Below are 12794 nucleotides of genomic sequence, written 5' to 3'. Positions count from 1 at the left end.
GGTAACACCTGGCAAAACTACAGTGCCATATGTTTCTGATTTTTTTTTTTTTTTGGTCGCACTAAAGTTTGGGTTTTGTTTTTTTTCCTTCTTTGTGTCTTGAGGTGGTGGAATCTATCCATCTACTGACAGCTCCTGGATTTTGATGCAACCACAGAGCCCCTCTTATAAGATCTGTGTCACGGCCAGAGGAAGCAGGCACTTCCGTCGGTCTCCTACTTCCGTGAGCAGGATACGGGGTCTCCTAGAGAGCCCCTCCTCCCCAGGAGCTGCCTCCAGTCCCACATCACGACCGCGCTCTCCCCGCACAGCCCACTTTGGCAGCCTCAGCCTCTGAAGCCAGCCTGGGGACCATCGTTTCTGGCCACCTGCCACCACCCCCAGCTCCCACCGGGGGCCCCTGTGCCTGTGACACACTCGGGTCAGTGGCTGGCCGGGCAGGCATGGGGGGCAGTGTCATTTTCAGCGCCCCGTCTGTCCTGTGGCCCCTCGGCTTGGGGCAAACCTCTGGAGGTTGGCCTTCCGACTCTGGGAGCCTCCTCCTCTCTCCCCTCCCGCCTTTCCTGCCCACTAGAGATTCAGGGGCTTTGAAGTCAAACTCATCCCCAGGCTACTATTGATCACCTGCCATTTCTGCTGCTTAAGCCACAATTACTGGGCTTCCTACACTTGACCTGTAATTGAATTTCCTTGGGAACTCAATGGCAAGATTGATTCAGCCTAATTGAGTCAAAGATCGACTCTCCAGGCCCTTCGTCTAGTCCCTGTCTGTGCCTGGGGCTCTCTTGGCTGACGCTCTAAGACTCACACAGCTCCGGTGTTAAAAGTCAAGAATCAGCTGACACCTTTTAAGTATTATTTCTTCAAATGATCCTATGGGACGTTGCCTTTCGTTGCCTCCCCCAGGGCTCGGCCAGCCGAGAGCAGGGGACACCTCTTCTCAACCTGGCTTGCGTTCTCTCGTTCTCTCCACACGAATGCTGATATGCAAGTGTCAAGGGAAAAAAAAATCTGGTCTGGTTCAAGAGCAGGTTGGGAAATGAGTCAGGCGTGAGCCTAATTTCCTGGGCAGTTCGGGGAATTAGCAATTTGTTCTTTCTAAATTTTCATGCTAGGACTCCATGATAAGAAGAAAAATAACCCCCTTTTAAGATGGGGGAAAGGATCCGAATAGTCATTTCTCTACAGAAGGGCCTAAACATGACCAGCAAGCACGTGGAAAGATGTCGAAGACATCACTGGCCACCAGGGACCTGCAAGTCAAAACCACAATGAGGCATCGCCTCACACCCAGCAGGACGGCTAGAATCAGAGAGAGAGAGAGGTGTAGGTGAGGTTGTTGGGAAACGGGAGCCCTCATCTGCTTTGGATGGGGATGTAAATGTTGCAGCCACTTTGGAAACGGTCTGGCCATCCCTCAAAAGGCTAACCACAGAGTTACTCTATGACCCAGCAGTTTCAATCCTAGGTATGCTCCTGAGAAATGAAAACACAGGTCTACGTAAAAACGTATACGCAAATACCCAATCAGTATTTTTTTTTAAAAATTGTTTTTTACATTTACTTATTTTTGAGAGACAGAGCAGGGAAGGGGCAGAGAGAGAGAGGGGGAGGCACAGAATCAGAAGCAGGCTCCAGGCTCCGAGCTGTCAGCACAGAGCCCGACGCGGGGCTCGAACTGGTGAACTGTGAGATCACGACCAGAGCCAAAGTCGGACGCTTCACCGACTGAGCCACCCAGGTGCTCCTGTGCGTTGTTTCTTTTGATAGCCAAGTAATACTCCTCTGCATGGATATACCTCGTCTGGTTTACACACTCACCAGTGATGGACCCTTGGGCGGTTTCTGTGGCTTGGCTTTTCTGAATAATACTGCTTGGGGGGTGCCTGGGGGGCTGAGTCGGTTGGGCATCCGTCTTCGGCTCAGGTCAAGATCTCACGGTTCCTGAGTTCAAGCCCCGCGTCGGGCTCTGTGCTGACAGTTCAGAGCCCGGAACCTGCTTCAGATTCTGTGTCTCCCTCTCTCTCTGCTCATGTTGTGTCTCTTTCAAAAATAAATGAGCATTAAAAAAAAAAAAAAAAAAAAAAAGGGAACAAAGCAATGATACAAGCTTCAGCGGGAATGAACCTTGAAAACATTACGCTAAGGCACGGAAGCCAGTCTCAGAGCACATGGTGTATATATTCCCTTAGTACGAAGCATCCAGAACAGGCAAAAAGATAGAGACAGAAAGCAGATTAGTGTTTTTTAGAGCAGCGAGGGATGGGAAGGTTGGGGGCGGTGGCTAAGGGTACAGGGGTTCTTTGTGGGGTGATAAAAATGTCCTAAAATTGGTTGTGTCTGTTCTTGTGCAACTCTGTAAATAGAGTAAAAACCCATGAATGGTACGCTTCAGATGGGTAAATTATAAGGCATATGAATATCTCAATAAGGCCATTAGGAAAGAGATGTTAGCACCAGGAGGGGATCTTCCTAAGGCAGAGTCTCCCCCTTCTCCAAAAGCAAACAAACCAAAAAAATCTGGTTGCTGGGACACCTGGGTGGCTCAGTCGGTTAAGCGGCCAACTCTTGATTTCGCCTCAGGTCATGATCTCACGGTTCGTGGGTTCGAGCCCCACATTGGGCTCTGTGGTGACAGTGTGGAGCCTGCTTGGGACTCTCTCTCTCCCTCTCTCTCTCTGCCCCTCTCCTGCTCACATGCTCTCTCTCGCTCTCTCTCAAAATAAATAAAACTTAAAAATATTTTTTTAGGGACGCCTGAGTGGCCCAGTCAGTTAAGCGTCTGACTTCGGCTCACGTCATGATCTTGTGGTTTGTGGGTTCAAGCCCCACATCGGGCTCTGTGCTGACAGCTCAGAGCCTGGAACGTGCTTCAGATTCTGTGTCTCCCTCTCTCTCTGCCCCTCCCCTGCTCATACTCTGTCTATCTCTCTCTCTCTCTCAAAAATAAATAAAACATTAAAATTTTTTTTTTAAAGAATAAGAAAAAAGAAATGGATAAATGGAAAGAAATAACAAAGAGGTGGGCATTTGTAAAGATGGAGATTCTCCTAAATTAGTTTGTGTTATATCTTGTTTCTTTGATGCCCTTCATTTATTAGCTCTTGTAATTCTGAGGGGCTTTTCATTTCATTTACAAGACGCGATGGTTTCATTTCCTCCCCTTCTTTATGGAGATCTTTCATTCTCCTCTCAAAGAGCTTTGTCAGAATTTTTAGAGCTAAGTTAAATAGTGCTGATAATGTGCCCTGTCTTGTTCCTGTTTCAAAGAGGAATAATTCATGTTTCTCCATTAAGTGTCATTTTGACTTCTGGTTTTCAATAGAGCTTTTGTGATGTTAAAGAGACAACCTCTTATTGCTTTCAGGAAGAGTTTCAATAAAGAATTCCCTTTTGGTGTTTATAGAAATAATTATATGATTTTACCATTTTTTTTTCCAATAACATTATTGATCATATTGACGACTTGAGCTTTTGGTGGGGGGGAGGAACAGAAATGGCTGAAGTGTATGTTCCTTTTAAAATTATACTATATTCTGATTGTTAAAATTTTATCTAGAATTTTTGCATATCTGTTAATTCATGAGATTACCACATAAGCTTTTTATTTTTTAGATGTTATTCTTTAGATATGGGTGATGATCAAAAATGTCTTTCATCAAAGGGAATAAAACAGAAAGGTGCAGTAAATAGCAATAAAAAATTGTAAAGCTCCAACCTCATTAAGAAAAAAAGAAATGTTAAATAGAACCAAAACAACAAATTGACAATTAAAAAAATTTTTTTTAACGTTTATTTATTTTTGAGAAGAGAGAGACAGAGCATGAGCGGGGGAGGAGAGAGAAAGAGGGAAACACAGAATCCGAAACAGGCTCCAGGCTCCGAGCTGTCAGCACAGAGCCCGACACGGGGCTCGAACTCACAGACCGTGAGATCATGACCTGAGCCGAAGTCGGACACTGAACCGACTGAGCCACCCAGGCGCCCCAACAAATTGACAATTTAAAAAAGAATCCCAGGGGCGCCTGGGTGGCTTAGTGGGTTGAGCGTCCGACTTCAGCTCAGGTCACGATCTCACGGACCGTGAGTTCGAGCCCCACGTCAGGCTCTGGGCTGATGGCTCAGAGCTTGGAGCCTGCTTCCAGTTCTGTGTCTCCCTCTCTCTCTGCCCCTCCCCCGTTCATGCTCTGTCTCTCTCTGTCTCAAAAATAAATAAACGTTAAAAAAAAATTTTTAAAAAAAAAATAAAAAAGAATCCCAGTTCAGAGGAAAAACAAAAAACAAATAAACAAACAAAAAAACCCAGGTGCTTTTCATGTATTGATGGAGGGAATGGGAATCAGTACAGACTTAAAATTGCATGAACACATCCCAAACCCAGGAAAGTCAGTGAAGGAAGAAGATGGGGGGCGGTGGTGGTGGTATACGAATGATTTTCAATTTTTAGTTTCTTTTTTGTACCTTCCAAATTTTCTACAAAGATGTATTTACTTTATTTATTTTTAAGTAGGCTCCACACCCAGTGTGGGACTTGAACTCACAACTCTGAGATCAAGAGTCAGTCGTTGGGGCACCTGGGTGGCTCAGTCGGTCAAGCGTCCGACTTCGGCTCAGGTCATGATCTCACAGTTCATGAATTCAAGCCCCACATCAGGCTCTGCACTGGTGGCATGGAGCCTGCTTGGGATTCTCTCTCTCCCTCTCTCTCTGCCCCTTCCCAGCTCTCTCTCTCTCTCTCTCTCTCTCAAAAATAAATAAAGAGATGCACGCTTACCGACTGAGCCTGCCAGGCACCCCAATACATATATGTAACTATGCTAATAATAAAAATATGCATACGGAAATGAAAACCACAGCGAGATTTCACGACACATCGGCCCGAATGGTTAAGATGAAAAAGATCGACAATGTCAAGTGAGAGAGGGGGTAACGGGGACTCTCACACGTTACTAATAGGCGTATAAGCTGGTTCAGCTGCTTTGGAAAACCACCTCTCGGCTGTCAACTAAAACAGACCCGCCAGCATTTCCATTCCTAGGCAAATACTCTGCAGAAATAAGGGCACACGTCTACTAAAAACATGTACGAGAACGTTCACCGGTCTTACTGGTAACAACCCCAAACCAGAACACCCCAAATGTCTCTGGTGAAGGACAATGGATAGGTTCGGTAGATTCCAACAACTGAATTCTCCACTGCAGGGGACAAAAGACGGAATGGCAAACTGATACGTGCGACAACACGGATGAATCTTACAGACATTGTTGAGGCAACGAAGTCAGACGCGAGATTGTGCGTTGATGATTCTCTTTATGTGAAGTTCAACGAAGTTCGAGGAGAGGCCCGAATATTCGCTGGTGACCGGTCGCAGTGGCCACTGCTGGGGAGTGGGTGAGCGTTGACTGGGACGGGGCTAAGGGATGGACACGGAAACACTCTATTGTGGTCTGGACAGCATCCACCTGGGTGTTTCCATATGTAAGCTTTTGTCACGCTTGAGATTTACACACTTTATGCAAGTTACACCTCAATAAAAAGCTAAGTGAAAAAGTATACCCTACTTTAATCCTACTTCTGGGAAATCACCCTAAAGAAAGAACCTAAGATTGGGTGCCTGGGTGGCTCAGTCGGTCGAGCGTCCGACTTCGGCTCAGGTCATGATCTTGCGGTCTGTGGGTTCGAGCCCCACGTCGGGCTCTGTGCCGACAGCTCGGAGCCTGGAGCCTGCTTCCGATTCTGTGTCTCCCTCTCTTTCTGCCCCTCCCCTGCTCGCTCTGTCTTTCTCAAATATAAAATAAAACATAAAAAAAATTTTTTTAAAGAATAACCTAGGATCCTAGCACAAAGATTTCTGTACAGAGATGTTCAATGCAACAACAATGTATCACTTCAAGGCCTTCCCAGAAACCCTTACTATCCAACTCCAGGGGACTTATTACACACAGTTACGAGACAGCCGTGTGATGTAATGTTCTGTAGCCATCCGAATTTAGGAGGTATGAGAATGCTTAATGGCCTGAAAAAAATGGTCACATTCACAATATGAACTTATACTCAACTAATATAGGAGTTAAAAGTGCAAAACAGTTTGCACACAAGTCTGAGTCCAATTATGTAGAAAACAAAAGTAGATAAGCATAGGAAAAAAATTGGAAAAAGCAGACCTAAGACCGCATTGTCTTTGGTCCTGGAAATACAGGGCCTGCATGCAAATGTTTCCCACTAGTGACCTCTTTTTCTAGGATTAATTGAGATCTGCACTGAGGTGGCCTCAGTGCTCCCCAAAACCTCAGGCCTCCTTTGTGACTCTCCTTCCTCAGCTTTAAGCAAGCGTCATCATAATTTTTAAGGGATTTGATAGAAAATGCTCTACGGTGGTGGGTTGTCCAAGATTAGGATTCCTCTGTGGAAGCTGGAGTCCAAATTCTACCTAAAACCCTAAACTCATTACTCATGTTGAGGAGGGAAAAAAAAACCTTTCCTCTACCCTCTTAGGTTCAGTGTTGGGGGCCCGTGAATTAATCTGAGGAAAGATAAACCAGCAAGAGAAAAGACCAAGTTTATTCACGTATGCATGCAGGAGTTTGCACAGAAAGTAATTTGGCTCAATAACTAAAGACAGGGGTTTATATACCTAGTAGGGGGAAGGGAGGAAAAGGCTTCTATTCAAAGAACAAATGGGTTTCTTTAGGAACAAATGGGCTTCTCTGGAAACAAAGCGGGAGATAAGATAGTTTGTGATGATGCTTGTGTATGTAGGTTCAGTGGTCTTCTTTATCTCCTCCAAAGCCATGAAACTCCTCCCCAGAGGGGATTTATGATAGTTTCATGCTTGATCTCCTTCTCGGGAAGGAAGCCACCCCAAAGAGGGGGTTTATGACAGCATCGCCTCCCACATAGTCTGCTTTTAGTCAGATAAGGGAGGGTTCAGACGAAGCCCCGTCCCGCATCTGTTAATTCTCAAATGTCTTTGGCTCAAAATAAGTTTTATGGCACCGCGGTATAAGTTGGACCCGTTCTCTTGCATAGAAGGATAATATTTTGAAATATTACCCACCTTTTCCCCATCTTCCCTGTTAAACACTAGCCCTTTCCTCATTCATTCTCCCGTGTAGTATCTGCATTTACTGCCTCAGGGAAAGAGTGGCACTGTGTGAACGCAGAAAGGGAAAAAGTCTGCTGGCTCGTAACCTTCCAAAGTCAGGGCCCTGCAGGGAATCAGGGAGGATTCTGGCAAATGGGGTGCAGCTGAGCTCTTCTCTCCCAAGACAGGAAGGCGGAGGGGAGAAGAGAGGCCGTGAGTATGTGCTGAATGCACCCAGCCCTCACCCCAACACCAGGCTCAACCTCAAGGTGGGGGGGGGGACAGAATCCGAAATCCCAGAGAAGTCTGGGGGACACCTGGGGTGGAGCCCAAGGTGGAGAAACCCAGAGCAGAAACGGTGGAATGACTTGCTGAGGCCCAGGAACCTGGGGCGGAGGCCTTGCCTGTGACAGAGAGACAAACGTCTTAGGACCCTCCCTCCCCCAGCTTCCCTCAGCCCAGAGGGCCCCAGGAGCAGCTGACTGAATCCCCTGGCCCCAGAGAAGGACGCGGAGATTCCCACCACAATCATCAGCTTCAAAGAAGCCTCTGGGATGTGCGTTAAAAATGGAAAGAAAATGTCAAACATTATATTCTAGATGTTGTGAACATGTGATTGTCCGGGCGATAGACTTTCAGGCAATTTGTATTTTCTTATAATTTTGTTTTGTATACCTTCTGCAAAGGGCAAGCTTTATAAGAGAAAACAAAAATTTTTAACGTTTATTTATTTTGGAGAGACAGAGAGAGACAGAGTGCAAGCAGGGGAGGGGCAGGGAGAGAGGGAGACACGGAATCCGAAGCAGGCTCCGGGCTCCGAGCTGTCAGCACAGAGCCCGATCCGGGGCTCGAACCCACGAACCGCGAGATCATGACCCGAGCCGAAGCCGGACGCTCAATATAAAAATTTTTAAACTTCAGTCAACAAACCTCAACGGAGCACATAAATACTCTCTGCCGGGCCATGTGCTCTAAGCCCGGAAATCTTTACAAAGCTGAAGGACACAGGCTCTGTTCTCAAGTGGCTTCAGATCGAGAGCAATAGACATAAAAACCGTTATGTTCTGAACTGTGTGCCCACAGACGCGCGCTCTTACGCGTCAGCCCGGTGGGAGCCCATGTAAAGCGATGCGTTTGCTTCTTTGGGCCCACTGAATGCTTTCCACGCGGGTCTCAGTTATCTCCGCGGTAAGATCCCCAGCTGTGCTTCTCTATTTTCTACCCTTTTTAAACAAAAGGTGATAGGTTATTCGAATATACACACGCCTCTGCATGACTGCTGTAGGACAACCTGAAATGCTGGGAGATTTTCTACGGTCGTGAATGAAAACCATCTTTTGGTCCAGAATCGACGTGAAGGTTAATTTGATGTGTCAACAAGGCTAGGCCACAGAACCCAGACAGTGGGTCAAACGTTATTCTAGATGTTGCGGTGAAGGCATTTTTGAGATTAACATTTAAAGTCTGTAGAGTTTCAGAGGCGCCTGGGTGGCTCAGTCGTTGGGCCTCCGACTTCGGCTCGGGTCGTGATCTCGCGGTTCGTGGGTTCGAGCCCCGGGTCGGGCTCTGTGCTGACAGCTCGGAGCCCGGAGCCTGCTTCGGATTCTGTGTCTCCCTCTCTCTCTGCCCCTCCCCTGCTAATGCTCTGTCTCTCCCTGTCTCTGAAAAATGAATAAATGTTACAAAAAAAAAAATTAAAGTCTGTAGACTTTGAGGGGCGCCTGGGTGGCTCAGTTGGTTAAGCATCCAACTCTTGATTTCATCATGATCTCACGGTTCAGTCAGTGGGATCGAGCCCCGAGTCGGGCTCTGCTCAGGGCCTGCTTGGGATTCTCTCTCTTCCTCTCTCCCTCTGGCCTCCGCTGTTCTCTCTCTCTCTCTCTCTCAAAATAAATAAATAACACATTTAAAGTCTGTACGCTTTGAGTAAAGGGCCTTCCATACCGTAGGGGGGGCTCATCCTATCAGACGGAGGCCGGAACAGAAAGGCTGCCTCTTCGGGCCAGGAGGAGCTTTGTCGGTCGGCAGCCTCTGTGCTCGAATGGTGACTGGCTCCTGTCTCCAGCCTGCTGCCCTGCCCTGCCCTGTCCTGCCCTGCAGAATGGGACTTGCCAAGCCTCTGCCACTGCATGAGCCAATTCCTTCAAATAAATCTCTCTCTTTATATACATACACACGTATTTAGTTACATACACACACACATCCTGTGGGTTCTATTTCTCTGGAGAACCTGGGCTAATACAACCTATAAATATTCATGTTCCATGTTTAACCCTCACCAAAGACCTCCCAGTGCAAAAGGAGCCTTAATATTATGCTGCACACAAACACTTAATTTGTGGCTGTTGGTCTTTCTTCCTCAGTCAACCCAAAAGGCAGGGGTGATAAATGATTATCAACGTCGGCAGCACCGCCTTCCTGCACTGATGTGGCCCGGCCACAGCCACCAGCGCTGGGTCCGCACCGTGTGGTTAAACCGTGCGGTTAGTCATCCTGGCTTTAGAGCCCAGAGCCAGCCTTAAATCATTTCAGCGCAGACACAATGAGACGTTTTGTTCCCTGACGCTCAACTATTAGATATTATATTCGAATTTTAAAAGAAAATCCACGTACGTGGTCAAAACAGAGTTCAAACGGTAAAAAGCAGTACCGAGTGAAAATTCTCCTAGTGAGAGCATCTCAGAAGACAGGGAGAAACCCAGGACACCTCCTTTAAAATAAAAAAAAAAAAATTTTTTTTTTTTTGAGGCTTCTGAGACAGCAAAAGAAAAAACAATGCCAAAGAGCACTATTGTGAAGTCAGAGACAAATATATGTGGGTCTCAGCCCCCTAGTTCCCGACACAGGGCTCTGGAACCCTTGTAAGCTCCTGGGTGGCGGGGGGGGGAGGGGGATATGGGTTCTGTTGAGGTGACCCTGGGCGGGCTCCCGGTGGGGGCCGCTCACCGGGAAGACCAGGCAACGACTGGGAGCTTAGCAAATTGATGGAACCCGACGAGGGGGTCATGGGCACCTCCTACTTGCAGCCAAATCAGACGGCAGCTGTGGGTAACCCGGGCACCCACTTACTCACAATTGGTTCTGAACTGGGGGGCAGTCATGTGGGACTGAGCCCTCAGCCTGTGGGATCGGACAGTATCTCCGGACAGAGAGTGTCCCGATTCACCTCGTCCTCTCCCTGATGCAGACCCGGCACCGGTCATTTCCCCAAGGATCCCTTCCTTTTTAGTACAGAATGGCGTTTAAAGGGCAAGGGCCGGATGCTAGGCGTGTTCATGGTTAACGGGCTTTTTATGGGTTGAATCGTATCCCCCCAAAAGATATGTTTACATCCTAAACCCCAATACCTCTGAACGTGACCTTATTTGGAAAGAAGGTGGATGTGATCAGTTAAGGTGAAGTCATTCGGGATTAGGGCGGGCCCTAAATCCAATGACTGGTGGCCTTATAAGAAGGCCAGGTGAAGACACAGGGGGACAGGGAACCCTACGTGACAACAGAGAGTGGCATCGTGTGTCTACAAGCCAAGGGACGCCGAGGATCGCTCACAAGCAGCAGTGGAAACCAGAAGGAGGTGAGGAAGGACCCTCCCCGAGCGTCTGCGGGCAGCACGTCCTGCCGACGCCTCCAGAGCCGTGAGAACGAATTTCTATTCCGTGATGCCACGGTTTGGTGATAATTAGAACACTCTTGGGAAACTAAGCAGGGGTGGGGTGTGCTGGGGAATATGTGAATGCGTATATAACACACCAATCTACCTCTCTGAATTTCCAGAACCATCCGTACACGTGTGAGGCCGGGAGTCCACACCGACGCACTGAGTTCCAATCCAACACCACAGAATTCCAGTTCTCTCCCTTTCCGCGTTTGTAAACCCTTTGTCCCGTAGTGAAAATCCCAGCCCCCCGCCGTCCACGGCGCAATCCCAGACTTGATCCCCCTGCTGTATGTGACCATCCGCCAGCACATCCTCTCTGGCAGATGCCCTGCGTCTCCCAGCCGCGCTCCCACGCCTGCCGGCCCCTCACCTCCAGCACCGAGCCGGGCCGCCCCCCGCCCCCCGCCAGGGCCCCCACTCACCCCCGTGGGCTCCAACACCCCCACGCCGGATTGGACCGCTTGCTCTCAAACGTGACGTGAACAGCGTACTGTGCACTGTCTTCCGCAACCGGCTTTTCCCGCTCCACGTTTGCAAGATTCATCCACGCCGATGCGCGTGACTGTAGCTCGTCCGTCTGGGCTGCTGCGTGGGGGCCCCCACCGTGGGGGCCACCGCTGCGGCCGGACACCCGGCAGTTGGCGGGTTTCTGCCACCACAGGCTCGTGCTGCTCTCCTGGTGCGTACGGGCACGTCTCCGGGGACAGAGTCACCGTGTCCTAGAGCGCGGACGTCCCCACCTTTGCTAGGTGATGCCAGACTGTTTCCCGGAGGGGTCTGCCAAGTCTCTCCTGGGTCCTCCACCGGCGGAGCGCGGGCGGAGTTTCTGTTGCCCCGAGGCCCCCGCGACGCTCGAGCTCCTTGGTCATTTACCCACGGGGTGAGTGGTTTCCTGATCCGCGCGCAGGGTCAGCGCCGAGGGCTGACACGGGCTGTCTCAGCAATTGTCTCCAGTGACCTAGAAGCGATACTGATGTGTGGCATTTCCAAGTACGCGACTTAAAACACCGGGCGTGGCTCTCCGCCCTCCTCGGCAGCTGGGAGTCCCACGGGACCACGATCCGGCTTCAAGCACACAACCGAGACGCTGACCTGGTGAGAGCGAGGAGACCAAAGAACCGGCGACCCCGGGTGACCACAAGGAGCAGGACCACCCCGCTGCTCCCGGCGGTTACCAGGCAGAGACGCTTTGCCCCAGAGCCAGTGCACCGCTGGGGCTGTCGGGGTAGCTCAGTCTTCACCCCGGCCTGTTCCACCACCAGAACCCCCGCCCCACCTTCACGGGGCTGTGGGAGTTCTCAGGAGACAAAGTCCCACGTCACACGCCGTCCACACTAAGCGAAACCCGAGTGAGAGGCTGCACCCGCCTCCCCTGCACGTGGGCTTTTCTAGAACTTGCCGAGTCTCTCATTTTCCGCGTCTCGGAATATTCCCGAGACGATCATGGAAGGAAAAGGTGGGGGGCTGCCTGTCTGTGGGTCTTCTCCTCCCCGGCCTCCTTGCTGGCCTTCAGTGAAGGAATAGGCTTTTAATGTGGGTCCGATATAGCTTTTTAAAAACGGAAGTGGTCTTTCCTAGATTTAGCTCACAAAATGGTTAAGTCAGCACTGTGCTGACTTAATTTTGTTCCGGAGAGTTGGGCAACATTCTCCACACCGTCCCTCGCGTCAAGAAAAATGTGGGGCACGTCGGCTGATGGCGGCAGGTCAGAACCCAGGAGATAACGAGGTGAGGCTCGGCATTCATTCTACCAGCTTTGAAAAATGGCACAGAACCATCTCCTCCCAGTGGCGACGGTGTGCCACAAATCACAGTTTGTTCAAATTGGTTTTATGCACTTGGGGTAAAAAAACAGCGGGGCAAACAATCCCCCCGGGGGGCAGAGACGGGGCTTGGGAAGGGCGAGGCGAGGACCACCGCCTGTCTTCCTTTCCCCTCCCCTGGGGGCTACAGTGACTTCGTGGTGGCGGCGGGGACAAGACCCACACGTTCACCGACACCGTGAATCGTGTGCGCTCACGTCGGTTCTGCGGCCAACCAAGTGACGCGGGG

The sequence above is a fragment of the Panthera onca genome, chromosome E1 (genome assembly GCF_046562875.1).
Source record: "Panthera onca isolate mPanOnc1 chromosome E1, mPanOnc1 haplotype 2, whole genome shotgun sequence".
Taxonomy (NCBI): domain Eukaryota; kingdom Metazoa; phylum Chordata; class Mammalia; order Carnivora; family Felidae; genus Panthera; species Panthera onca.
The sequence above is the reverse complement of the archived record's forward strand: the minus strand, read 5'-3'. Positions refer to the sequence as shown.